Source organism: Myotis nattereri (genome assembly GCF_964212035.1).
Source record: "Myotis nattereri genome assembly, chromosome: 18".
Classification (NCBI taxonomy): domain Eukaryota; kingdom Metazoa; phylum Chordata; class Mammalia; order Chiroptera; family Vespertilionidae; genus Myotis; species Myotis nattereri.
This window is the reverse complement of record NC_138093.1, coordinates 12,356,237-12,381,991: the sequence shown is the minus strand read 5'-3', so window position 1 is coordinate 12,381,991 and position 25,755 is coordinate 12,356,237. Positions and strand designations below refer to the sequence as shown.

General features: G+C 43.2%; 1 protein-coding gene across 5 annotated transcripts in view; it reads left to right on the top strand.

The window, feature by feature from the left end:
• The window catches only part of CRCT1 (cysteine rich C-terminal 1), a 146,271-nt gene that overhangs the window by 49,144 nt on the left and 71,372 nt on the right, over positions 1 to 25,755 (top strand). The window lies entirely within an intron of this gene.

The following is a 25,755-nucleotide window of genomic DNA, read 5'->3' as shown; positions in this document are numbered from 1 at the left end:
CGCAGGCGCCCTGGACCTGATTCCTGAGCTTTGGGGAACTTCCATCCTTAAATTCCTCCTGCTGAAGGTCAGTGTTTGTTCTGCCTGATGGAAATCTTGCAGAGAAGTACAAACTTCCAGAACCTGAGGACCCCTCTATCTGTTCTGCACCCACTTTTTATCAACTTTGACTTTAGTCTCTTTCTGCAAACCTCCTGGTTATTTGTCCATCATAACTCATCACCTCCACCCTGTAGATTAGGCAGATGCTTGATTGATAATCTCCATGATTATTGGTGTAGCCTCGGTTTAGACTTTGAGTACACCACACCCCAGTATAATCAGGGGAGGGCCCAAAGTAGCGCACCTGGCTTAGTTGTGTGGCCAGAAGGGTTGCACAGTCTAATGTCTGGGAACTGATGGGTTCATAAGGTGAATATCAGAACCAGGTTTTTAAAAGATATTTACTATTAATTATTTAATGTATTATCATCAGAGACTGTAGGCTATATGATGTTGATTTTCCAGAATTTATTCCTTGATAGCCCGAATGATCTATTTTTCTGACTGCATAACGTATTCTAGAAGAATGCAATGTTTGTAATAGCTTGAGCTGGATAATCTGTTTTTTAGTTTTTAAAAACAGCTTTATTGAGGTATAATTGATATAGTAAGAATGGTGCATATTTAATGTGTATACTGTAATTTGATGAGTTTGGACATGTGCAAACACCTGTAATATCGTCACCACAATCAAAATAATAGACATATACAAAAACTCCCAGTTTCCTCTGTCCTTTGGTGTGGTGTGATGGTGGTGGTGGTGGTGGTGGTGGTGGTGATGGTGTGTGTGTGTGTGTGTGGTATGAGACTCACTTTCTCTTTTTTCTTTTTTTGACACCTACCCTCTTAACAAAGATTGAAGTGCACAATATACTGTATTGTTAACTAAAGGTGCTTTGTTGTATAGCAGATCTCTAGAACTTAAGCATCTAGCATAATAAACTTTATATAATTTATTAAACAACTCCCCCTTTCCTGCTTCCACTGCTCCTGGCAACTGTGATTCTGTTCTCTGCTTATGTAAATTTGACCATTGACCATTTTATTTATTTATTATTTTTTAAGTCCTTACCCGAGGATATGCGAACATGCTTAGAGAGAAAGGGAGAGAGAGAGAAACATCAGTGTGAGAGAGAAACATCAATCACTTGCCTTCTGTTTGTACCCCGACCAGGGATCAAACCTGAACGTATTTGCTCTGACTGGGAATCAAACCGGCAACCTTTCGGTGCACGGGATGACACTAACCCCACTGAGCCACTCCCACTGGGCTAAGTTTAACTATTTTAGGTACCTCATATAAGTGAAATCATATGGTATTTGTCCTTCTGTGACTTGGTTATTTCATTTAACATAATGTCCTCTGGTTTCATCTATGTTGTTGCAAATGACAGACTTCATTCTTTTTTAAAAAAATATATTTTTACTGATCTCAGAGAGGAAGGGAAAGGGAGAGAGAGAGAGAGGTAAAAACATCAAAGATGAGAGACAATAATTGATCGGCTGCCTACTCCATGCCCCACACTGGGGATCAAGCCAGCAACCCGGGTATGTGTCCTAACTGGGAATTGAACTGTGACCTCCTGGTTCATAAGTTGATGCTCAGCCACTGAGCCACACCGGCTGGACCCTTTGCTGTAGGTTTTTATTTCCATGATAAAATGAATGATTAACCTTTTCTATTAATAGATAGAAACTCAGATTGGACAAATAAATAACCCATATTTAATTATATATTGTTTATTAGAGTTATAACTAAAGCAAAATTACAAAGAAAAGATGGAAAGAGAGAGATGGAAAATATATGTCAGTAAACACTAATAAAATTAATATCAGATAAAACAGAGTTGCTTAAATGGTCTGGAACAAGAATAACAACAAAAAAAAGGTTTGACCTAAATGACCTTCAGTGTCCTTTTCAGCTGTGAAATTCTGTTAAAAGTAATCATTGAGACTCTTTTATACTGTTCTTTCTTCTCTGTCCACTCATCAAACTCCCAAAACAAACACAAAGACAAAATAATTAACAAGTTTCATCAACAATTAAATGAAGACCATAATATCTAATTTTCAAAGTTAATACGATTATTAAATGGAATAATCCATGTAAAGCCCTTTACCACAGTCTACACATAGTAAGCCAAAAACAGATATTTAAAAAGGAGAGATGTAATGGAATTTATTAGTGTTACTACAACAACTTTGAATCCCTAAGCCAATAAATAAGTCTGATTTGTGTTTTTTTGTTTGTTTGTTTTTTTAGCTCCTTGGAAAACTGTGACTAGGTTTGAAATAGTTAATGATTAGGGCTGAAAAGGCTCTAAAAGTTGACCTCTGAGATTAGGAAAACCAGTTGAAACCCAGTGAAATGAGAGTTTAGTTCTGTTCAGAGCCGGGAAAATGACAGGCACTCAATCAATGTTAGTTTCCCCCAAAATTTAGCCCCATATTCCACATATTTCCTCCTTTGTCTCATCTAGAAGATCCAAGGCTTAAAGAAAAGGAAAAAAGATCCAAGGCCTAGAAGCTTATTAAATCTAATAACAAAGAATCAAGTTACACTTTTAAAAGTGATCACTAAAATGTTCTATGGCAGTGCGTCTCAAAATGTGGTCTTAGGGTACATGTGAAGTAAAAATATATTATTATTTTCAGAATAATACGAAGACATTATTGGGTTGTGTTTTTTTTTCACTCTCACTCTCTCTCAAGTGTATAGTAGAGGTTTTCAGATGCATGATATTACAACAGATTGAATGCAGATACAAGAATCCAGGTATTGTCTACATTGGTGAGATTTGCAAAAATGAAATAGTGATACTCTTTATATTAAGTTTTTTTTTATAGAAAAATAGTTATTTTATTATCATTTTTTTAAAATATTTTTTATTGATTAAGATATTACATATGTGTACCCTCTACCCCCCCCTCTCCCCGCTCACCCCCTCACCCCCCCGTTGTCCATGTCCATTGGTTAGGCCTATATGCTTGCATATAAGTCCTTTGGTTGATCTTTCCCCCTTGCCCCCACCCTCCCCTACCTTCCCTCCAAGGCCCGACAGTCCAATCAATGCCTCTCCGTCTCTGGATCAGTCCTTGTTCATCAGTTTATGTTGTTCATTATATTCCACAAATAAGTGAGATCTTGTGGTATTTATCCGCTCTCCAGTTCCATCCATGCTGTGGCAAATGGTAAGAGTTCCTTTTTCTTCTTCCTCTTCTTAAAGAATACCTTTCAGCATTTCATATAATGCTGGTTTGGTGGTGATGAACTCCTTTAGCTTTTTCTTATCTGTGAAGCTCTTTATCTGACCTTCCATTCTGAATGATAGCTTTGCTGGATAAAGTAATCTTGGTTGCAGGTTCTTGCTATTCATCTCTTTGAATATTTCTTGCCACTCTCTTCTGGCCTGCATGGTTTCTGTTGAGAAATCAGCTGACAGTCGGATGGGTACTCCCTTGTAGGTAACTGACTGTCTTTCTCTTGCTGCTTTTAAGATTCTCTCTTTATCTTTTGCTCTTGGCATTTTAATTATGATGTGTCTTGGTGTGGTCCTCTTTGGATTCCTTTTGTTTGGGGTTCTCTGCGCTTCCTGGACTTGTAAGTCCATTTCTTTCACCAGGTGGGGGAAGTTTTCTGTCATTATTTCTTCAAATAGGTTTTCAATATCTTGCCCTCTCTCTCCTTCTGGTACCCCTATAATTCTGATGTTGGTACGCTTGAAGTTGTCCCAGAGGTTCCTTACACTATCTTCATATTTTTTGAATCTCTTTTCTTTTTTCTTTTTCGGTTGGGTATTTTTTGTTTCTTTGCATTTCAAATCTTTGACTTGATTCTTGGGATCCTCTTGTCTGCTGTTGGATCTCTGTAAAGTATTCTTTATTTCAGTCAGTGTATGCATAATTTCTAATTGGTCCTTTTTCATGACCTCCATGGTCTCACCATACTCCTTGAGGGATTCATTAAATTTATCGGCGGTTTCCATAAAATTCTTGACAAACCTTATAAACGTGGCCTTGAACTCTATATCCAGTCGTCTGGCCTCCTCCGTTTCTGCCAATTGTGACCTGTTTCTTTGTCTCCGCATTTTGGCTGCTTCCCTGTGTTGATAGAGTGGCCTGCGCGCCAGGTGTCCTGCAGGGCCCAGTGGCTCAGCCTCCCCAGTTACCTGGGGTGGACACTCTTGGTGCACTCTTGGTGCCTCGGTTGTTGTAGGATCACTGGGAGGAATTGACCTCCAGGCCAATTGGCTGTGGGAAGCAGCTGTGTCTGAAGTGGGAGAATGGACCCCCTCTGACCACTGGGTACAGTGGCTCCTGGATCTAAGGAGGTGCTAATTCAGCCCCTGCCTGAGGCCACACAGCAGGAACTACGAAGAGGCTCAGCTGTGAAGCAATGCAAGCCGCTGCGGGGCCTTGGGCCTTCTCTTGGAAGTTCAGGGTCTGGCTGGCCCGGCTGCAGTTAGGTAATTATTAGGTTGCAAAGTTCTGGGGCATTCACATGCAAAAGCCTCTGCCGCAGCCCGGGTGGGGCGGGGTCTCAGGGAGTCAAAGGGCGTAGAAAGAAGCAATGGCTGATTCTCCGTGCCCGGAGTCGCGCGTCTCAGTGTCCCGGCAATGGCTGCAAGCACCTCCGAGGGAAATCTGCCCCCAAGTTCGCCCGCTGCCGCCTGAGAGAGCAGCCTCTCCCCGTGTGTGTCCTGGGTCCCCGGAGACTTCCCAGAACCGGAGATCAGAGCAGTCGGGAGCTTGTGATTCAAAAAGACAGCCGCGTCCTCAGGTGCCACCCCCTTTCCGCGCGCCCGAGCCGCCGCCGTACCTCTGCACTCAGCCTCCGCAGCTCCTCTGGCTCTCAGCGTGCTTTTCTTTTCTTCTAGTTGTAGAAATTACACTCAGCCAGCCTTCCTGTTGTTTTGGACGATGTTTGCTCCGTCCTTTGGGCTAATTTTCAATTGTTGTGTGGGGCGACTATTTCCCGGTGTTTATCTATGCCGCCATCTTAGTTCGTGACATTTTATTATCATTTTTAAATCCTCACCCGAGGATATGTTTTTATTGATTTGAGAGAGAGAGGAAGGGAGAGAGAAACATGGATTGGTTGCCTCCCATACCCATCCCATCTGAGGATCGAACCTGCAACCTAGGGATGTGCCCTGATTGGGAATCAAACCGAAACCTTTTGGTGTCTGGATGATGCTCCAACCAACTGAACCACCCAGCCAGGGCAGGTAAACTGTTATTTTAAAAAATGTGTTAACATGTATTGGATTTATTATTAAATTAGAGGTCCGGTGCAAGAATTCGTGCATGGGTAGGGTCCCTTAGCCTGGCTGGTGATTGGGGCCAGTCAGGGCTGTCTCACCCAGTCCCAATCGGGGCTGATATGGGCCAGCCAGCCAGGGATGGACCACTGGAGGGCTCCAGGGTGTGTCCAGCCCGTCTCACCCAGTCCTGATTGACCACAAACTAACCTACTGGTCAGAGCATCTGCCCCCTAGTGGTCAGTGTGCATCATAGCGACTGGTTGAGCTGGTTGACGATGGGTCAGACACTTAGCATATTAGGCTTTTATATATATAGATAAGTAAATATTTTTTAACTTTTCTGTTTTAATTTCTTATATGGAAAATAGTGATAGATATAATCCATATAAACAAAAGCTCTTTGGGGTCCTCAGTAATTTTTAAGAGCAAAAAAATACCTGAGACAGAAAAGTCTGAGAATCACTCCTTTATGGAAATAATTGTTCTTTAAAGAATTAAAAATCATTTATAAAGTAGATATGGAGAAAGCTATGGTTCACTTTCGTCCTGACCACAGTCATTGTGCTCAATTTCTAGGTTCTAAGTACTGTAAAGAATTAAAAAAATGTTTTTTCACTCAGTAAGTGAAGTAGATTTTCTTGCAATCATATTCTCTAAATAGAAGGCTGACAAGAGCCAAATCTGTACTAGAGACAAGAAATGTTGACTAAAGCTTGGAGACCTGCTGTACAAAATAGGTCCATTTTAGGATCATTCATAAATGCTTGGATCTCCTCTCAAGTTAGATCTTTTCCTGTATTTCCTGATTGGGTAGGGCTAGAGCATTGCTCTTTTCACCCGTAGGTATTCTATTCAAACCATTGTTCTCAAAATTATCTTGACTTAACCATAATTTGTCCCATGGTTCCTGATTCCCAATCCTCAAGATGACCCGAGAATTTTCTTTCCTATATTCTCTGAAAACTCATAGCCAGATAATGCTTTTCACCTCTAAATCCTCAAGGGGATTAAGGAGTTAACACTTTGCCTCCCTCCAGCAAAATTACCTAAACTTGAATTAAGTCTCTCTCTCTTTGTCTGGTGTATGAGGTTGACTCCACAGAGCCTTCTTGATGTGACCTCTCTTTGTTCTCTAGAAAGATCTTGATTTCTCAGGTCCTTGAAGCAGGAATTATTCTGTTCTGTTTCTTTGTCCAGGTAGATTATTATTTTCTGCACTGCCACTCAAATGAATGTGATCTTCTACCTGTTTCTTTTACTTCACTTTTTTGGGGGCATCATTTAAGATGACTAATTTGTTTTGATCAGGAATCTTGGCAGTATTCTTTTTAATCGATTTGTTAAAGTTTGTGTTATCTCTTTAAAATTGACCAAGATCATGGTTCTGAATCTCTCAAGGTCATCCATTGCCATGTCTCACTTGGTCTATTTTCTGTATGGAGTCATTTAAAGAAGCAGAGTATAACAAAAATTATTTAAAAGTATTTCTTATCTCTGTGTGGGTCTCTCAAAGTACTTAAAAAGGGTTAAATTATGACTCTACCATAATACCTCTTAAAAATTCCTTTTCTTCTGCTTTCTAATGATCTCATATTCTGTAGCTGTCCCAAAGTCTCTTTCTGTCTATACTTTGTTTTTTGTGAGGGTAAACATGAGTTATTTTATTTCTTTGCCATACTTATAATGTCTATAAGATTCTTTAAGGATAAGAGGAAAAGAGGAAATTTGGATTATAATAAATGAGTTATTTTATTTTATTGATTTTTTACAGAGAGGAAGGGAAAGGGATAGAGAGTTAGAAACATCGATGAGAGAGAAACATCAACCAGCTGCCTCCTGCACACCCCCAACTGGATTCCTTGACTGGAATCGAACCCAGGACCCTTCAGTCCACAGGCCAACGCTCTATCCACTGAGCCAAACCGGTCAGGGTAATAAATGAGTTTTTTAAAATTAGATTTATAGCTTTGGCCAGTGTGGCTCAGTTGGCTGGGCATCATCCCATGCACTGGGGGTTGCTGGTTCAATTCCTGGTCAGGGCACATGCCTGGGTTGTCGGCTTGATCCTGGTGAGGAGTGTGTGTGTAGGGGGGCAGCTGATCAATGTTCCACTCTCACATCGATGTTTCTCTCTCCCTCTTCCTTCCTCTGTCTCTATGAATCAATAAAAAATATATAAAACCAAAATAAAATTAGATTTATAGTTTTAGGCCACGTTAATCGACTCCCTACAGTAAGAAATGAAAAGATTAATAGGCTTATACTTCTGTTCTCTTCCTCATTTATTTTATTCTATTTTTAATTTTTTAAAAATTATTTGTAATTATAGTTGACATACAGTACTCTTCCCCATTTTTGATGGATATTTTTACTTTGTTAGGAGTTTTAAAAAAAAATTTCTATTATTTTCTATAGTCAAAATTACCTCAGATTTTTGACCATGTCATCTCCATTCCTTAGTACTTTATTTTAATGAATGTCTGCATTACCTATATCTCATCTTTAAGAAGTTTTTTCATTTTTTTTTGGGGGGGATGGTAGATATCTGTATTACTATCAACAATAAAAAATATATTTTTTAAAAGAAGTTTTTTCATGGGTGCTGTTTCTAGGAAAATTTTGGTACTCGTCAAATACATTCTGGTTAAATATAAAAGCTTCATCATCAGTAGCTTTCACTATTCAAATATGCTTTTCTTTCAGCAAATGACATGTATGAATGAGTAATGAGAATCATTAGCAAGAATTGCTTACATTTACTTGGAAAAAGACATTTTTAGTATTCAGAATATCATACTGATGCTTTTATTTTATTTTTATTTTTTGCTTTGTCCCACGAAGGCTCTTCCTCCAGATCATTGTGAGAAAATTAAATAAAAATGTTTATTTTTGCCCTAACTGGTTTGGCTCAGTGGATAGAGCGTCAGCCTGCAGACTCAAGGGTCCCGGGTTCAATTCCGGTCAAGGGCATGTACCTTGGTTGCGGGCACATCCCCAGAAGGGGGTGTGCAAGAGGCAGCTGATCGATGTTTCTCTCTCATCGATGTTTCTGACTCTATCCCTCTCCCTTCCTCTCTGTAAAAAATCAATAAAATATATTAAAAAAATAAATAAAAATGTTTATTTTATTTTCTATGCTGAAAAAAAAAATCAGAGTGTCTCAATAGAGGCCTAAAATATCCTATTTTAATGTCTTGTTTTATCCTTAACAGAAATGGGTATGAAACAGAGAAATAAATACCTTGATCAATCATGAAAGGAGGCATCTGTAAAACTAATATTTAAGTGCTCCTTTTAGTATTAGAGAGGATTTTATGGCCTCAGGCAATGTATGATAAACCCATTTGGGGTGGGTAATTGGTATGTTTTTCTTTTGTTTAAGTGAAAGAAGGGTTTACTGTAAGTATAGCACATGCTCTTAGAAAAATTTTAGGAAAGATTACATACAGAAGTTGAGGATTTGGGGAAGTGATTTTGTTAAAACTATCCATGTCTGTCCACAGATCTAAGTGAATGAAGCCAGCTTCAGTGTGGGGGAGGCATTAAAAAATGATGGAAACTCTAATGTACTTGCTCACATATGTCCAGTCCAAAGTGAGATTACAACTACTCAGATCCAGCTGCTTGTTCAGAGGGGATGTGACCAGGATTGCTGGATATTTGGCTTAAGAGAAAATGGAAATCCAGGGTTTTTTTTTGTGTGTGTGTGTCATCTCCTAATTTCTAAGCATTTTAACTAATTCATATTTTAAACAACATAAACCAGTAGTATGCTCGCCAAATGAAACACATCAGTAGTCTTAGCTATGCCCTGCTAGTCACTTTTGCATATAGATTTCTGTATACGAACAATGGCCTGACCCATTTTTTTTTTCTTTTTTAAATATTTTTTTGTTGATTTCAGAGAGGAAAGAAGAGGGAGAGATAGAAACATCAATGATGAGAATCATTGATCGGCTGCCTCCTGCACGGCCCCTATGGGGAATTGAGCCCACAACCCGGGCATGTGCCCTGACCAGGAATTGAACTCTGTGACCTCCTGGTTCACAGGTTGATGCTCGACCACTGAGCCACACTGGCCGGGCCTGACCCAAATTTTATACCATATAAAGAGAATACCAACAAAGTTCACTCTCCTCAAAGTCTCTTTCCACCCCCCTACAAACTTGCTCTGTTTATTGGATGACTCAAGCCATAAACGTAGCAGGTCATTTTAGATACCTTCATCTCACTCAGACATTATATACCATGCAACAACAAACTTTTCAGAAATATGTTTTGTTTTGTATTTAGCCCATCTTCTGTACTCTATGTAACCTCTGTCATCTTTTATCCAGATTATTATAGTAATCTCCAAATTAGTCTCCACACCTCTAGTATTTCCCTTTTTACACTGCCCCCCCCCCATACTCACACTTTCTTTTCGAAATGAATATATTATTATGTGATTTAAAAAAACCCTTTGCCGATTATTAATTGTTTACAGATAAAAACTAAAGTTCTCAGCAAGGCTTATAAGGTTCATTTTGATCCAACCTCTGCCTATTGTTCTGACATCATCATTTCTTGCCATGTTGCCACAGGGATGCTTCTTAGCTATGCTAATTATTTCAGGTTCCCTGAGCTCATCATGGACTTTCTTACTTTAACACTTTACACATACTCTAAAAATATATAAACCTGGAGTAGTCTCCCCAGTAAGTCTGGATAACTCCTGGCCATTTCTGGAGACCTACTACAAAACTCTCTTCTTTCCTAAAGATTTTTTTGAATCTTGTTTCTTTACTTTTAATCAATTAGTTGATTACTTTGCTACAAACAGTCCCTGGATCATACCTATATAGCACTTGCCAGAGTGTTTATGTGTGTTGCTTTCTCATATGTTGATTTCCCAGATGAACATGTAAACTATTAAAGGACAGGGATGGTATCTTTCTCATATTTGTAACTTCAATGCTAAGTACAGGGTCTGTCAACTTAGTTATTAAAACTTCTCTCTAATGAATGAATGAGTGAATGAGTGAATGAGTGGCCCTGATGTTCTATTGACAACACCCTCATTATCTGGATCATCTGGATTCTGTAATCAAACTAACCAGAGAGGGATTGATCAGCCTAGCCCACATTGTCAGATTGCTTGATGAAGGACAGCTACAAAAATGTATTTTGTCACACATAGGTGGAGCTCAACCATCTATTCGTACAGGCTTGGATAGCTGAGCCTGACAAAAGGTACCAGGAAAGGCATTAGGAAGAGTGAGGATTTGGAAGAAAAGAGCAATAGGAACTAGATCAGTGGGGTTCTCAACCTTCCTAATGCTGCGACCCTTTAATACAGTTCCTCATGTTGTGGTGGCCCCCAATTTCATTGTTACAAATTGAACACAATTAAAGCATAGTGATTAATCACAAAAACAACATGTAATTATATATGTGTTTTCCGATGGTCTTAGGCGACCCCTGTGAAAGGGTTGTTCGACCCCCAAAGGGGTCGCAACCCACAGGTTGAGAACCGCTGAACTAGGTAGTAATGTTCCTGGAAAATAAAGACTATCAGGTATTCCCCTACTCCCTCAAATATTCAAATCTAGAGTGTATGTGTGTGCTTTGGGAGGCAACATAACCCTTGTCCAGACCTGAAATTGCACCAATTAATAACAGTTGCTGACTTAATGCATTTTTTAATGCCACTTGGAATAAATTAGTTTGAGTGAGATGTTATTTAGTTTGTTTATTGGTTGATTGGTTTTTAAGACACCCAGCCATCTGAGCAATTCAATAACATCAGAGCTGATAAACAGTATTCAGCTTGAGAATTTGAGGAAGAAGAAGGGTTGAATTATTGTCTTTTAAAACCCCTCTTGACAAAAGGGAAGGAAAGATACTGCTGAGTGAAGTATGGAGAAGTTTTCTAACATTAAAAATTTAAGTTAAAAAATTTAAAGTTAACATTTAAAATATTTAAAAATCTATCCCCTCCCTCCCTCCCTCCCTCCCTCCCTCCCTCCCTCCCTCCCTTCCTCCCTCCCTCCCTCCCTCCCTTTCTCCCTCCTTCCCTCCCTCCCTTCCTTCCTTTCTATCTTTCTATCTATCTACCTATCTATCTAAAAGAAGATACATGAACTGATTTTTAGAGGAAAGAAAGTAAGGGAAACCAACATTTGATGTATGCTCTCTAGGTGTTAGAGTTCTGTGTTGGGTAGCCTGGTGGAGTAGAAGACACCTGGGCTTTGAGGTATTGGGGTCTGACTTGAATTTTGGCACTTGGCTGGTTAACAACTATTTGTATTTCAGGAAGTTTTTAAAACTTCTCTAACCCCTAATTTTGCAAGGTTGTTGTAAGGAAAGTGTCTGAAACATAGTAAGTAAGCGTTCAATACATTTTAGTTTTCTTCCTTTAATCCACTGTGAAATAAATAACACAAATATTTAATATTTTGTATTAAGTGAAAGAAGTTGGACTGGAACTGTTTTTTGATTCCCAGCCCTAGAGGAATCTAGAAGTAATAATGACTTTAAACTGGGGTTAATTTGCCTACATTGGTATCTGAGAGATATTATTATTATTATTACTATTACTATTACTATTATTATTATTATTATTATTATTATTATTTTTTTGCCCAAGCAGATTATCCCATTTGTATATTCTCTGTATTTCCTCTTCTCTAGTAGCCTCCCTGTGGGAAACTGCTTCTCCTACCTTTCATGTATATGTTCTAAGAAGGACTGATAACCAGTCAACCCTTAAAGCCTTAATTCTAGAGAAACTGGGGAAAGCCTGAAACACATTTAAGTGATTGACAATCAGAGGGTGATTCTCCATTTTGTCCTTTTCCTAATTGTTGTATTTCATTTATAGGCAGTAGGGGGACACAATATTTTTGTCAGTGTACATCATGGAGAAATGAAAAAAATCAGCAATATAAGAGCAATTTAATATGTATCCTATCTAATAATAGACAAACATGGTAGTTAACCATACCTCCGCTATGCTTCCCATTGGCTAATCAGCAGGATATGCAAATTAACTGCCAACCAAGATGGCGGCCGGCAGCCAGGCAGCTGAAGTGAACATGAGGCTTGCTTGCTCCAGTGATGGAGGAAGCCAAGGTTCCTTGCCTGCTGCGGCCCAGCTCTGAGCTCCAGATGCAACAATGTTGCAATTATAGAAGCTAAACAAACCCCAGGTACCTGCTTTCATCCGCCAGCGGGCTCAGAGCTTAGAGCGGCCAGTGATGGCAGCAGAGTTTCAATTATAGAAGCTAAATAAACCCAGATACCTGCTTTCAGCCAGCTACAGTCTCAGAGCTGGAGCCGGCTCTCAGCTCCAGTGACAGCTATAGAAGGTAAATAAATCCCAGAATAAAAAGAAAAGAAAAAAAAAGAGGCTGGGAGCTTCAGTTGCCCGCCAGCCTGAAAATGGCCCTCAGCCCCTCACCCAGACTTGCCAGGAACCCCAGTGGGGACCCCTACCCTGAAGGGGGTGTGACCAGCTGCAAACAGCCATCAGCCCGTCATCCAGGCTGGCCAGGCACCCAAGTGGAACCCCCACCCTGATCCGGATCACCCTTCAGGGCAAACCAGCCGGCCCCCACCCATGCACCAGGCCTCTATCCTATATAATAAAAGGGTAATATGCAAACTGACCCTAACAGCAGAAAGACTGGGAATGACTGGTCACTATGACACACACTGACCACCAGGGGGCAGATGCTCAATGCAGGAGCTGCCCCCTGGTGGTCAGTGCGCTCTCACAGTGGGGAGCTCTGCTCAACCACAAGCCAGGCTGATGGCTGCCAGTACAGCAGTGGTGGTGGGAGCCTCTCCTGCTTCCTCAGTAGCGCTGAGGATGTCTGACTGCAGCTTAAGTCTGCTGCCTGCTGGCAAGTGGGCATCACCCAAGGGCTGCCGGGCTGCCAGAGGGATGTCTGATTGTCAGCTTAGGCCCAGTCCCCTGGGGAGCAGGCCTAAGCCAGCAAGTGGTCACCCCCGAGGGGCCCCAGACTGTGAGAGGGCACAGGCCGGGCTGAGGGACCGCCCCCCCCCCCACCAAGTGCACAAATTTTTGTGCATCGGGCCTCTAGTATATATATAAAAGCTTAAGCGGCCATCACAACCGAATGGACAACCGAACAGGCTGCATGGGGTGACCAGGCCAGCAGGGGGGTTAGTGAGGGATGACCAAATAACTGAGCAGCAGGATGCATGGGGTGACCAGGCTGGCAGGGGGGTTAGTGAGGGATGACCAAATGACTGAGCAGCAGGCTGTAAAGATGGTGGTGCCCACAGCCAATAAGGAGGGAATATGCTAATTGACTGCCATGCCCTCAAAGATGGTGGTGCCCACAGTCACAAGATGGCCGGCAGGTGAGGGCAGTTGAGGGCGACTGGGCCGGCAGGAGAGGGCAGTTGGGGGTGATAAGGCTGGCAGGGGAGTGGTTAGGGGGTGATCAGGTTGGCAGGCAGAAGCGGTTAGGGGCAATCAGGCAGGCAGGCAGGCAAGTGGTTGGGAGCCAGCAGTCCCGGTTTGTGAGAGGGATGTCTGAACTATCGACAGTTGGACATCCCCTGAGGGGTTCCAGATTGGAGAGGGTGCAGGCTGGGCTGAGGGACCAACGCCCCCTGCCCCCCCTCCCCCCCATGCATGAATTTGATGCACTGGGCCTCTAGTATTTAAATAATCTTTAGGAAATGGACATGTTTCCCTTGCAAATTCCATACTTTCTTGTGCTAGATAGCTTCATAATACTAAGGGAAAACTTGTAAACTTCTATTGGTAACTCTGTGTACTTGTAAGCAGAGCTTTAATCACTTTCGCTTACTAGGCTTTCCAAAGATTCTATATAATAAAAGCCTAATATGCAAACTGACCGAACAGTGGAATGTCCAGTGGAACGACTGGTCGCTATGACATGCACTGACCACCAGGGGGCAGACGCTCAACACAGGAGCTGCCCCCAGCCCATAGGGCCAGGCAGGCCAAGGCGGGTGCCAGCAGGGCCCCCTCTTCCCTTCTGCCCCCTCCCCCTGCCTTGATCTCCCTACTGGTTGCCCCTCAGATTGGCCCTGATTGCCAGCCAAGCCTAGGGACCCTACCCATGCATGCTTTTGTGCACCAGGCCTCTAGTTAGATAAGATGTAGCTTAAAATAGGTTTCAGACTCCTACTTGTGTGCACGAGTTTTAGTTTTATATCCTACATGAGAGTAAAATCATATAGTTCTTAGTTTTTTTTTCCTGACTTATTTGACTGAGCATAATATTCTCAAGGTCCATCCATGTTGTTGCAAATGGGAGTTTTTCATCTTGTCTTATGGTTGAGTAACATTCTGTTCTGTATATGTACCATATCTTCTTTTGTTTTTAGAACAAATATTTAAAAAAAATATTTTTATTGATTTCAGAGAGGAAGGGAGAGAGAGAGAGAGAGAGAGAGAGAGAGAGAGAGAGAGAGAGAGAGAAACATTAATGATGAGAGAGAATCATTGATTAGCTGCCTCCTAATGCCCTACACTGGGGATCTAGCCCGCAACCCAGGCATGCACCCTGACCAAGAATCGAACCGTGATCTCCTGATTCATAGATTGACACTCAACCACTGAGCCATGCCTCCTGGGCTGTGTCACATCTTCTTTATCCAATCCTCTGTCGAAGGATACCTTAGATTGTTGGTTGTCTCCATGTCTTGGCCACCGTGAATAATGCTGCAATGAGCATAAGGGTGCATATATCTTTGCGAATACATGTTTTCAAGTATATACCCAGAAGAGGGATTGCTGGGTCATATGGTAGATCTGTTCTTAATTTTTTGAGGAATCATCAGACTGTTTTTCATAGTGGCTGTACCAGTCTACAGTCCCAGCAGCGGTAATTGAGGGTTCCCTTTCCTCCACAACCTCTCCAACACTGAGGGAAGGGGGTAGAGAGCTGGGGGCTAACGAGGGCCTAATATATGATGATAGACGATTATTTGACTTTGGGTGGTGGGCACACAGTACAATATACAGTTTTTATAATGTAGAAATCCACACCTGTAACCTATATGATCCTATTAATCAATGACACCCCAATAAATTTAATTAAAAAAAAAAAGGTTTCAGAGTCTGTGTGAATGGCCCTTCAATAGTGCCAAAGTTTATTATTAGTGAGGCAGATGCCCTCTGCTGGCTTGATTCATTTTCAATCAAATCTAATTTTGCCTGAATCTTCTTCTTTTACTGTTTTTTCACTTTCTCTTGCCCATTGCCCCGAAGCTTATATGTAGACTCACCACTGATTGCATTAGAGTGGTCAACACAGGTTTCACTCAGCATGTATTATTATTATTGCTTTTAAAAAATATTTTTATTGATTTCAGAGAGGAAGGGAGGAGAGAGAGATAGAAACCGGGAATCGATCCATAACCTCCTGGTTCATAGGTTGACAGCTCAACCACTGAGCCACGCTGGCTGGGGGAGCATGCAGTATTTTTTTTAATTGAATTTTATTGTTTAAAGTATTACAGATAGTAGTACATATGTCTCCTTTTTTTTTCCCATTGACCTTTCCCCAGCCTCCCGTACCCCCCGGCACATGCCCTCATGCCGCCCCCCTCTCCCCCGCCCAGTGTCTTGTGTCCATTGGTTATGTAGTATTATTTTAGATCTTTTCTGGTTATCAAAAACTCCTGGAACATTTACATTTCAATAAGCAACCGATGCATGCCAGGTGTCTAGTACACACTGACCTTCAAGTTCCCACATTCAAAGGTCATTTTTATCTAGGAAGTTTGAAGAAAGAAGAATTTTATCTTTGTTTCTCCTAATTTGGCCACTGAAATCCAGGCATGTGTCCCCACCAGGAATTGAACCTGCAACCTTTGGGTGCACAGGATGATGCCCATCCAACTGAGCCAGGGCAAGGACTATATTTTTAATCATTTTTCTTCGACTGGAAAATTCAGGACACCATTAGCCTCCACTGCCATTAGCCTCCATTGGCAGTGATATTTCAATTAATATCTTTGACAGAGAGAGTTTGTGGTGCATGACTCATTTCCAGAGCTTGGGTTGTCTCAGGGTATAGCGCTTAGGATTATGTTTGATGATTGCTGTGATGATCATTATTAACAACGCATCTGAGGCCAACCCATCAGTATAAAGAATTTCTTTCTGTAAATGCTTTGGACAGTAATTACATTGAGAAAAAGATGAGATCAGATGTAATTAAGTTTACTGAGTTTTGCCTTCTTTGAATTCCCTATTGTTGGTATCTGATGCTTTACTGCCACCTAGGTGTTCAGAGCTGGAAGGAAATGTGCATCTGACCTCATGACAGGGATCTTTGTGTTTGTGAGGATGAAAGAGAAGCAAAACTGTAACTTGATGAAAAGTTTATTGTCAATTATTTGCAGTACAATTTTCTGGATCCTATATCCAGGAGGTCATGAGAATAAATTCAAAACTAGTAGTACAGAGTTCCAGAGGTGGCACAAAAGAAGCAATTCTTCTGAATCTTCAATACCACAACATTCTTTGCTTAGTACATGGAATATGTTACAATGCTATTAGAGAAAATTTGGCTCCTGAACCATGTCTCTTAGCTTTTGCATAGGTTTGTCAATGAATACTTGAAATAAAACTGGAAAATCTAAAATTTGAATTTCAGAAAAAAAATTTTAAATGCCCATTTTATCCCAAAGCACGCAAATCACTTTTGTCATATAGTATTAAATATAGTCCCAAATGCCATTTAGTTCTTCCATTCACTGTTTTTCAGCCAAAGAGCTCAATAGTTAAGGAGTCTTACAAAAAAACCACTTTGCACCGAACAAAAGAGTAGCACAGTTAAAATATGTATACCTCCACTACCAAAAGAAGGGATCACGTTAAATATCTTAATTGCATGTGTATGGAATTTCTTCTTTGAGTTAGTTCTTATTTTAAGTTAGTTTTCTATTAACTTCAAATGATTATTCAAAGTAATAGTACTTTTGCTCTTGGATATATTGATAGAGTGGGGTGTTGCTATCTAAATGAGAAGGACCTACATCTGTTCTTCCCCTTCTATGGTAACCCCTGGTTTCAGAGTCTCTTGCTTGCTTATCATCCATATGCTGACTGTGTCTTCTGATGCTCCCTAACATCCTTGATCCTGACTCTTGCTTTTGCTTACCCCCGCTCCATCCAGTTGTACTGCTTGATGAATACCTATATCTATACTCCTCAGTTCCTGTATGATCTTGGTTCTGAAGAGGGTGACTGGAAATGGATCTTTCACTTCTGCTTCTGCTGTCACTTGCCTGTCCATAGCTATCACTTGAATGGCCATGGCTATATACTTGCCTTTCATTGGTATTGAATCCAGATTGATCCTGGACATCTCTGGATTGTCCATGACTTGATCCCTGTCTTGCTAAACTTATGCTGGATTCTACCTGATCTTGAGAAGATGTATCTCCGAAATGCTGTTGACTGGATCCATGTATATCAATTGTATTGAAGTCTGACTGTCTGTGCCTAGATCCTGATTGTTTATTAATCTGTTTCCCCCAATCTTCTGAACGCACTTTACTATTATCATGGGATCCCTGCCTAAAAGTTGAACTAGATTCTGAATGGCTGTGAACTGACACTTGCTTGTTTTCAGTTCTGTTCCTTGGCCTAACAGGGCTAGAATTGTGACTGCTTGTTCGACTACCCCCTGAAGGTCCATACCCAGATTGCCCATAGTTATATCCTGCACTTCCATAGCTACCGTGTCTCCATCTTTGACTTGATCGACGATTTTGTCTTCCTGCTGCCTGCCCATGTTTGTAGGTGTCTCCTGACTGTCCGTAAGCCTGGCCATGACTGGATCCTGAGTGTCCCTGTGAGCCTCCGGAATGCCATTCACTGCCACTGGACTCACTGTGACTAGATCTCCTTCTTCCACTTCTGCCAGATCCTGACTGTGAGGAATGTCCTTGACCTGCCTGCCCATGTTTGTAGGTGTCTCCTGACTGTCCGTAAGCCTGGCCATGACTGGACCCTGAGTGTCCCTGTGAGCCTCCGGAATACCTTTCACTGCCACTGGACTCACTGTGACTAGATCTCCTTCTTCCACTTCTGCCAGATCCTGACTGTGAGGAATGTCCTTGACCTGCCTGCCCATGTTTGTAGGTGTCTCCTGACTGTCCGTAAGCCTGGCCATGACTGGACCCTGAGTGTCCCTGTGAGCCTCCGGAATGCTTTTCACTGCCACCGGACTCACTGTGACTAGATCTCCTTCTTCCACTTCTGCCAGATCCTGACTGTGAGGAATGCCCATAACCTGCCTGCCCATGTTTGTAGGTGTCTCCTGACTGTCCGTAAGCCTGGCCATGACTGGATCCTGAGTGTCCCTGTGAGCCTCTGGAATGCCTTTCACTGCCACTGGACTCACTGTGACTAGATCTCCTTCTTCCACTTCTGCCAGATCCTGACTGTGAGGAATGTCCTTGACCTGCCTGCCCATGTTTGTAGGTGTCTCCTGACTGTCCGTAAGCCTGGCCATGACTGGACCCTGAGTGTCCCTGTGAGCCTCCGGAATACCTTTCACTGCCACCGGACTCACTGTGACTAGATCTCCTTCTTCCACTTCTGCCAGATCCTGACTGTGAGGAATGCCCATGACCTGCCTGCCCATGTTTGTAGGTGTCTCCTGACTGTCCGTAAGCCTGGCCATGACTGGACCCTGAGTGTCCCTGTGAGCCTCCGGAATGCCTTTCACTGCCACTGGACTCACTGTGACTAGATCTCCTTCTTCCACTTCTGCCAGATCCTGACTGTGAGGAATGCCCATAACCTGCCTGCCCATGTTTGTAGGTGTCTCCTGACTGTCCATAAGCCTGGCCATAACTGGACCCTGAGTGTCCCTGTGAGCCTCCGGAATGCCTTTCACTGCCACCGGACTCACTGTGACTAGATCTCCTTCTTCCACTTCTGCCAGATCCTGACTGTGAGGAATGCCCATGACCTGCCTGCCCATGTTTGTAGGTATCTCCTGACTGTCCATAAGCCTGGCCATGACTGGACCCTGAGTGTCCCTGTGAGCCTCCGGAATGCCTTTCACTGCCACTGGACTCACTGTGACTAGATCTCCTTCTTCCACTTCTGCCAGATCCTGACTGTGAGGAATGCCCATGACCTGCCTGCCCATGTTTGTAGGTGTCTCCTGACTGTCCATAAGCCTGGCCATGACTGGACCCTGAGTGTCCCTGTGAGCCTCCGGAATACCTTTCACTGCCACCGGACTCACTGTGACTAGATCTCCTTCTTCCACTTCTGCCAGATCCTGACTGTGAGGAATGCCCATGACCTGCCTGCCCATGTTTGTAGGTGTCTCCTGACTGTCCGTAAGCCTGGCCATGACTGGACCCTGAGTGTCCCTGTGAGCCTCCGGAATGCCTTTCACTGCCACTGGACTCACTGTGACCAGATCCCCTTCTTCCACTGTGATATTCTGAGCTGGATTGGCCTGTTTTAGACCCATGCTGGTCAAAGCCAGAAGATTGACCTGAACCAGATCTACGTTTTCCAGAGCTAGAGGAGTGTCTTGAACCTGATTGATGATGGTCAAAGCCAGAAGACTGAGTTGAACCTGACCTATGCTGGCCATACCCAGAAGACTGACCTGAACCAGATCCCTTTTGTCCAAAGCCTGAGGACTGACCTGAGCTAGATCCGTGTTGACCATGGCCAGACAACTGACCTGAGCCAGACCCATGTTTTCCAAAATCAGATGACTGTCCTGAGCTAGACCCATGCTGTTTGAAGCCAGATGACTGACCTGAGCTAGACCCGTGTTGTTTGAAGCCAGACGACTGACCTGAGCTAGACCCGTGTTGTCCAAAGCCTGAGGACTGACCTGAGCCAGATCCGTGTTGGCCATGACCGGATGACTGACCTGAGCCAGATCCATGTTGTCCAAAGCCTGAGGACTGGCCTGAGCCAGATCCATGTTGACCATAACCAGAGGACTGACCTGAGCCAGATCCATGTTGACCATAACCAGAAGACTGACCTGAACTAGACCCATGTTTTCCAAAGCCAGATGACTGACCTGAGCTAGACCCATGTTGTCTAGACCCTGAGGAGTGACCTGAGCCAGATCCATATTGACCATGGCCAGATGACTGACCTGAGCCAGATCCATGTTGTCCAAAACCAGATGACTGACCAGAGCTAGACCCGTGTTGTCTAGAGCCTGAGGACTGACCTGAGCCAGATCCATATTGACCATGGCCAGATGACTGACCTGAGCTAGACCCATGTTGTCCAAAGCCAGATGACTGACCTGATCTAGACCCGTGTTTTCCAGAGCCTGAGGACTGACCTGATCTAGACCCGTGTTTTCCAGAGCCTGAGGACTGACCTGATCTAGACCTGTGTTTTCCAGAGCCCGAGGACTGACCTGATCTAGACCTGTGTTTTCCAGAGCCTGAGGACTGACCTGAGCCAGACCCATGTTTTCTAAAACCAGATGACTGTTCTGAGCTAGACCCATGCTGTTTGAAGCCTGAGGACTGACCTGAGCCAGATCCATATTGACCATGGCCAGATGACTGACCTGAGCTAGACCCGTGTTGTCCAAAGCCAGATGACTGACCTGAGCTAGACCTGTGTTTTCCAGAGCCTGAGGACTGACCTGAGCTAGACCCGTGTTGTTTGAAGCCTGAGGACTGTCCTGATCCAGACTTGTGTTGTCCAAAGCCTGAAGACTGACCTGAGCCAGATCCGTGTTGGCCATAACCAGAGGACTGACCTGAGCCAGATCCATGTTGGCCATAACCAGAGGACTGACCTGAGCCAGATCCATGTTGGCCATAACCAGAGGACTGACCTGAGCCAGATCCATGTTGGCCATAACCAGAAGACTGACCTGAACTGGACCCATGTTGTCCAAAACTTGAGGACTGACTTGAGCCAGATCCATGTTTTCCAAAGCCAGATGACTGTCCTGAGCTAGACCCATGTTGTTTGAAGCCTGAGGACTGGCCTGATCCAGACTTGTGTTGTCCAAAACCTGAGGACTGACCTGAGCCAGATCCGTGTTGGCCATAACCAGAGGACTGACCTGAGCCAGATCCATGTTGGCCATAACCAGAGGACTGACCTGAGCCAGATCCATGTTGGCCATAACCAGAGGACTGACCTGAGCCAGATCCATGTTGGCCATAACCAGAGGACTGACCTGAGCCAGATCCATGTTGGCCATAACCAGAGGACTGACCTGAGCCAGATTCATGTTGGCCATAACCAGAGGACTGACCTGAGCCAGAACCATGCTGACCATAACCAGAAGACTGACCTGAACTGGACCTATGCTGTCTAGAGCCTGAGGAGTGACCTGAGCCAGATCCATATTGACCATGACCAGATGACTGACCTGAGCTAGACCTGTGTTTTCCAGAGCCTGAGGACTGACCTGAGCCAGATCCATATTGACCATGGCCAGATGACTGACCTGAGCCAGATCCATGTTGTCCAAAACCAGATGACTGACCAGAGCTAGACCCGTGTTGTCTAGAGCCTGAGGACTGACCTGAGCCAGATCCATATTGACTATGGCCAGATGACTGACCTGAGCCAGATCCATATTGACCATGGCCAGATGACTGACCTGAGCTAGACCCGTGTTGTCCAAAGCCAGATGACTGACCTGATCTAGACCTGTGTTTTCCAGAGCCTGAGGACTGACCTGAGCTAGACCTGTGTTTTCCAGAGCCTGAGGACTGACCTGACCCAGACCCATGTTTTCCAAAACCAGATGACTGTTCTGAGCTAGACCCATGCTGTTTGAAGCCTGAGGACTGACCTGAGCCAGATCCATATTGACCATGGCCAGATGACTGACCTGAGCTAGACCTGTGTTTTCCAGAGCCTGAGGACTGACCTGAGCTAGACCCGTGTTGTTTGAAGCCTGAGGACTGGCCTGATCCAGACTTGTGTTGTCCAAAGCCTGAAGACTGACCTGAGCCAGATCCGTGTTGGCCATAGCTGGATGACTGACCTGAGCCAGATCCATGTTGGCCATAACCAGAGGACTGACCTGAGCCAGATCCATGTTGGCCATAACCAGAGGACTGACCTGAGCCAGATCCATGTTGGCCATAACCAGAGGACTGACCTGAGCCAGATCCATGTTGGCCATAACCAGAGGACTGACCTGAGCCAGATCCATGTTGGCCATAACCAGAAGACTGACCTGAACTAGACCCATGTTGTCCAAAACCTGAGGACTGACTTGAGCCAGATCCATGTTTTCCAAAGCCAGATGACTGACCTGAGCTAGACCCATGTTGTTTAAAGCCTGAGGACTGGCCTGAACCAGATCCTTGTTGGCCATGGCCAGATGACTGACCTGAACTGGACCCATGTTGTCCAAAGCCTGAGGATTGACCTGAGCCAGATCCATGTTGGCCATAACCAGAAGTCTGACCTGAACTGGACCCATGTTGTCCAAAACCTGAGGACTGACCTGAGCCAGAACTGTGTTGTCCATAGCCTGAGGACTGACCTGAGCCAGACCTTTGTTGACCACAATTAGAAGACTGACTTGCTCCAGACCCATATTGGCTACCACAAGAGGACTGTCTTGATCTTCTTCCCCGTTGACCACAATTAGAAGACTGACTTGCTCCAGACCCATATTGGCTACAGCAAGAGGACTGCCTTGATCTTCTTCCCTGTTGACCACAATTAGAAGACTGACTTGCTCCAGACCCATATTGGCTACAGCAAGAGGACTGCCTTGATCTTCTTCCCTGTTGACCACAATGAGAAGACTGACTTACTCCAGACCCATATTGGCTACAGCAAGAGGACTGTCTTGATCTTCTTCCCTGTTGTCTTCTACAGTTCTGTGGTTGACAACAGTTCTGTGGTTGACAACATGCCGGGGATCTATGTCTTCTTCTATGACAAGAAGATGGGCTACAGGAGCGAGGCCTACATTGGCCATATCCAGAGGACTGACCTCTTGAGATGCATCTCTGGCCTTGTCCTCCACTATTTCGTGATTGACAACCTGACTGAATACAGCTAGATTTATTTCCTTGCCCTCCATATCTGCCTGCCTGACAGGAGCTGGAAACATTTTGTCTTCCTCCACACCCACTTGAGTTGATGGAATCACATGCATAGCTTTGTCTCCCACTATCTCCTGAACCTTTAGAGCTAAAAGCAATAGCCTCTAATCCATATGACAGACCATCATGACCTTTTCTTTCCCCGCTCTTAAATCCAGATTCAGATTCATATTCCTCCCCAGATCCCCTAGAGGGGCTAACTGAGTGGCCAGAGCTAGACCCATGGCGCCTTTTCTCAAATCCCTCTTGTTTCTCTGAGCTAGATACACTACCTTCCCTTCCCAGCCTTCTGGAGTGGGACCTATGTCTATGTTTCGCAGTTCCCCTCAAGCCCTCAGAACCATGCTCCTCTCCCTCACTCCAACTTGAATTTCTAGAACCTGATTTCTGTTCAGATGTATTCTCATCTTCTTCTTCTGTTTCACCTTCTTTCTTTTGGTGCTGGTGACCATGACTACGCTTCTGCTTCTTTGACCCTGAAGTTTTGCAGTATTCTTTGCTAAGAACGTTGTTGCAGGCCATAGCCAGCTTGAATACCATCAGAAGAAACTCAGTAAAGTCCAGTCTTCGGTCATGATCTCGATCCAGCATATGCATAATGACCTCCACCGTGTCTGGATTATCTGGGTTCTGTATATGAGCAACACACCAAAGGAATCTTGATCAGCCTAACCCACATACTCAGCTAAAATATTCAGATAGGACTATGAAATTGTAGATATTTGACATGAAGTATTTTAATCCAATCAAGGATTGCTTTAGGCTAAGGCAGACTAATAGGACCCAGCAGGTGTGAAGAAGTAATAAAAAAAATAAAGCTATTGGAATCCTCAGAAGAATACAATTCAAGGACCTAAGTTAGAGAACTAGGTACTCAAATATGGCATACAGGAAGGAGTTGGATAAAAAAAGTTCAGTACTGGTGTGTTTTAGTTTTCCATACATTTAAAACATCATATGCTAATATAGTCTATGTTGGGATCTATAATTTCAAAGTTAATAGCTGCATCCTTTCCAAGTAGATGGAAAAAAAAAAACTCATGTATTTTGTTTTCTGTTTTTAGTTATCCTGGCTATTTGGTCAACTGCCCCTGTATATGACTACTCTTTCTATAGTTTTTCTTCCCCATTTGATAGGGTAACTTATTAATTCATGTCTTAGTACAGATTTCATTTTCTGCTCTTTCAGAATGGGAAGCTTGGGAGGCATGAAGTCTGAGAGTCCACATGGTGGAAACATACAAGAAAATGAGGAAACAACAAGTCACTTTTCTAAAAATACACACTGCCTCAACAGACTTTCTGATGTCCCAAAAAAGTACTGCTTATAGAGTTTTCTCAAAGACTACTGGAACTAGTATTAGCTAATATTTGGTAATATAACTGAGAATGTACAAGACCGTAGAAACCTTTAGTCCTAGCACATGGTCCTCACCTTCAGAATTGGCCGAAACTCTTTTTCTAGAAGTTCCTTTAGCTCATCTTTGCTCAGTGTGCCACATTCCCCATCTTTGTTGGTGTATTTGTAGAAAATATCAATGACGGTGACAACACTTCTTAAGAGGTCGGTCATCTTTTTGCACGTTTAAGTGAACCTAAAGAGAAAAACAAAAGAGTCTATCATTAATTTTCTTTCCTTTTCTGATTTTAATAATCATCATCATGAGTTTTCAAATCTCTTGTCTCTTTAAAACCTAAAATACCTCAAAGAATAAAGATGGGTCAGGATGATACAAACCCTTTCAACACAGTGAAAAATAACTTTGTTAACATTAGTCATGGACATGTTACTGGCTGAACTGGGACTAAATCTCAGGTCTCCATGTCCTGGATGAATATATTCTTTTCTTAATGTCTCTACACTTTGTGTATTTTGGTGTCCTGGGTGTTGTCCGTGGGTTTCCAAATTTTCTAGAACCGCCCAGACATTTCCCCCCATTTCTCTTGCTAGTTTCACTGATTTTCTAGAGGCAAAAGCAACAGACCTTCTACCAAAAGCTAAACTGGACCCTTAAGACCTTCAGAAAATAAAATAAAAATGGGCAAAGGGAGCCAATGCTTTCTTGGTTTTCCAGAGGACTGAGATAGCCCTCCTGAGAGCTTAGGAACTATCTTGACCTAATTCATTCATCAGGGAGAAAGGCTCAGAAATGCAGGCAGCAATTTGACTACTAGATAAGTTGATCTGGGAGGTCTGGGAAATGACACTGAACAAGGAAGGGACTCTACCACAGTGCCAGCCTCCCCCCATTTGAACTTGGCAGTCCGGAAAAGATGGCACATGGAAAGACTAGGAAGAAAGTGTGGAATGGCCTGTAAGAAGACAAACTTCCATTGAATTACTCTTGTCCACAATGAC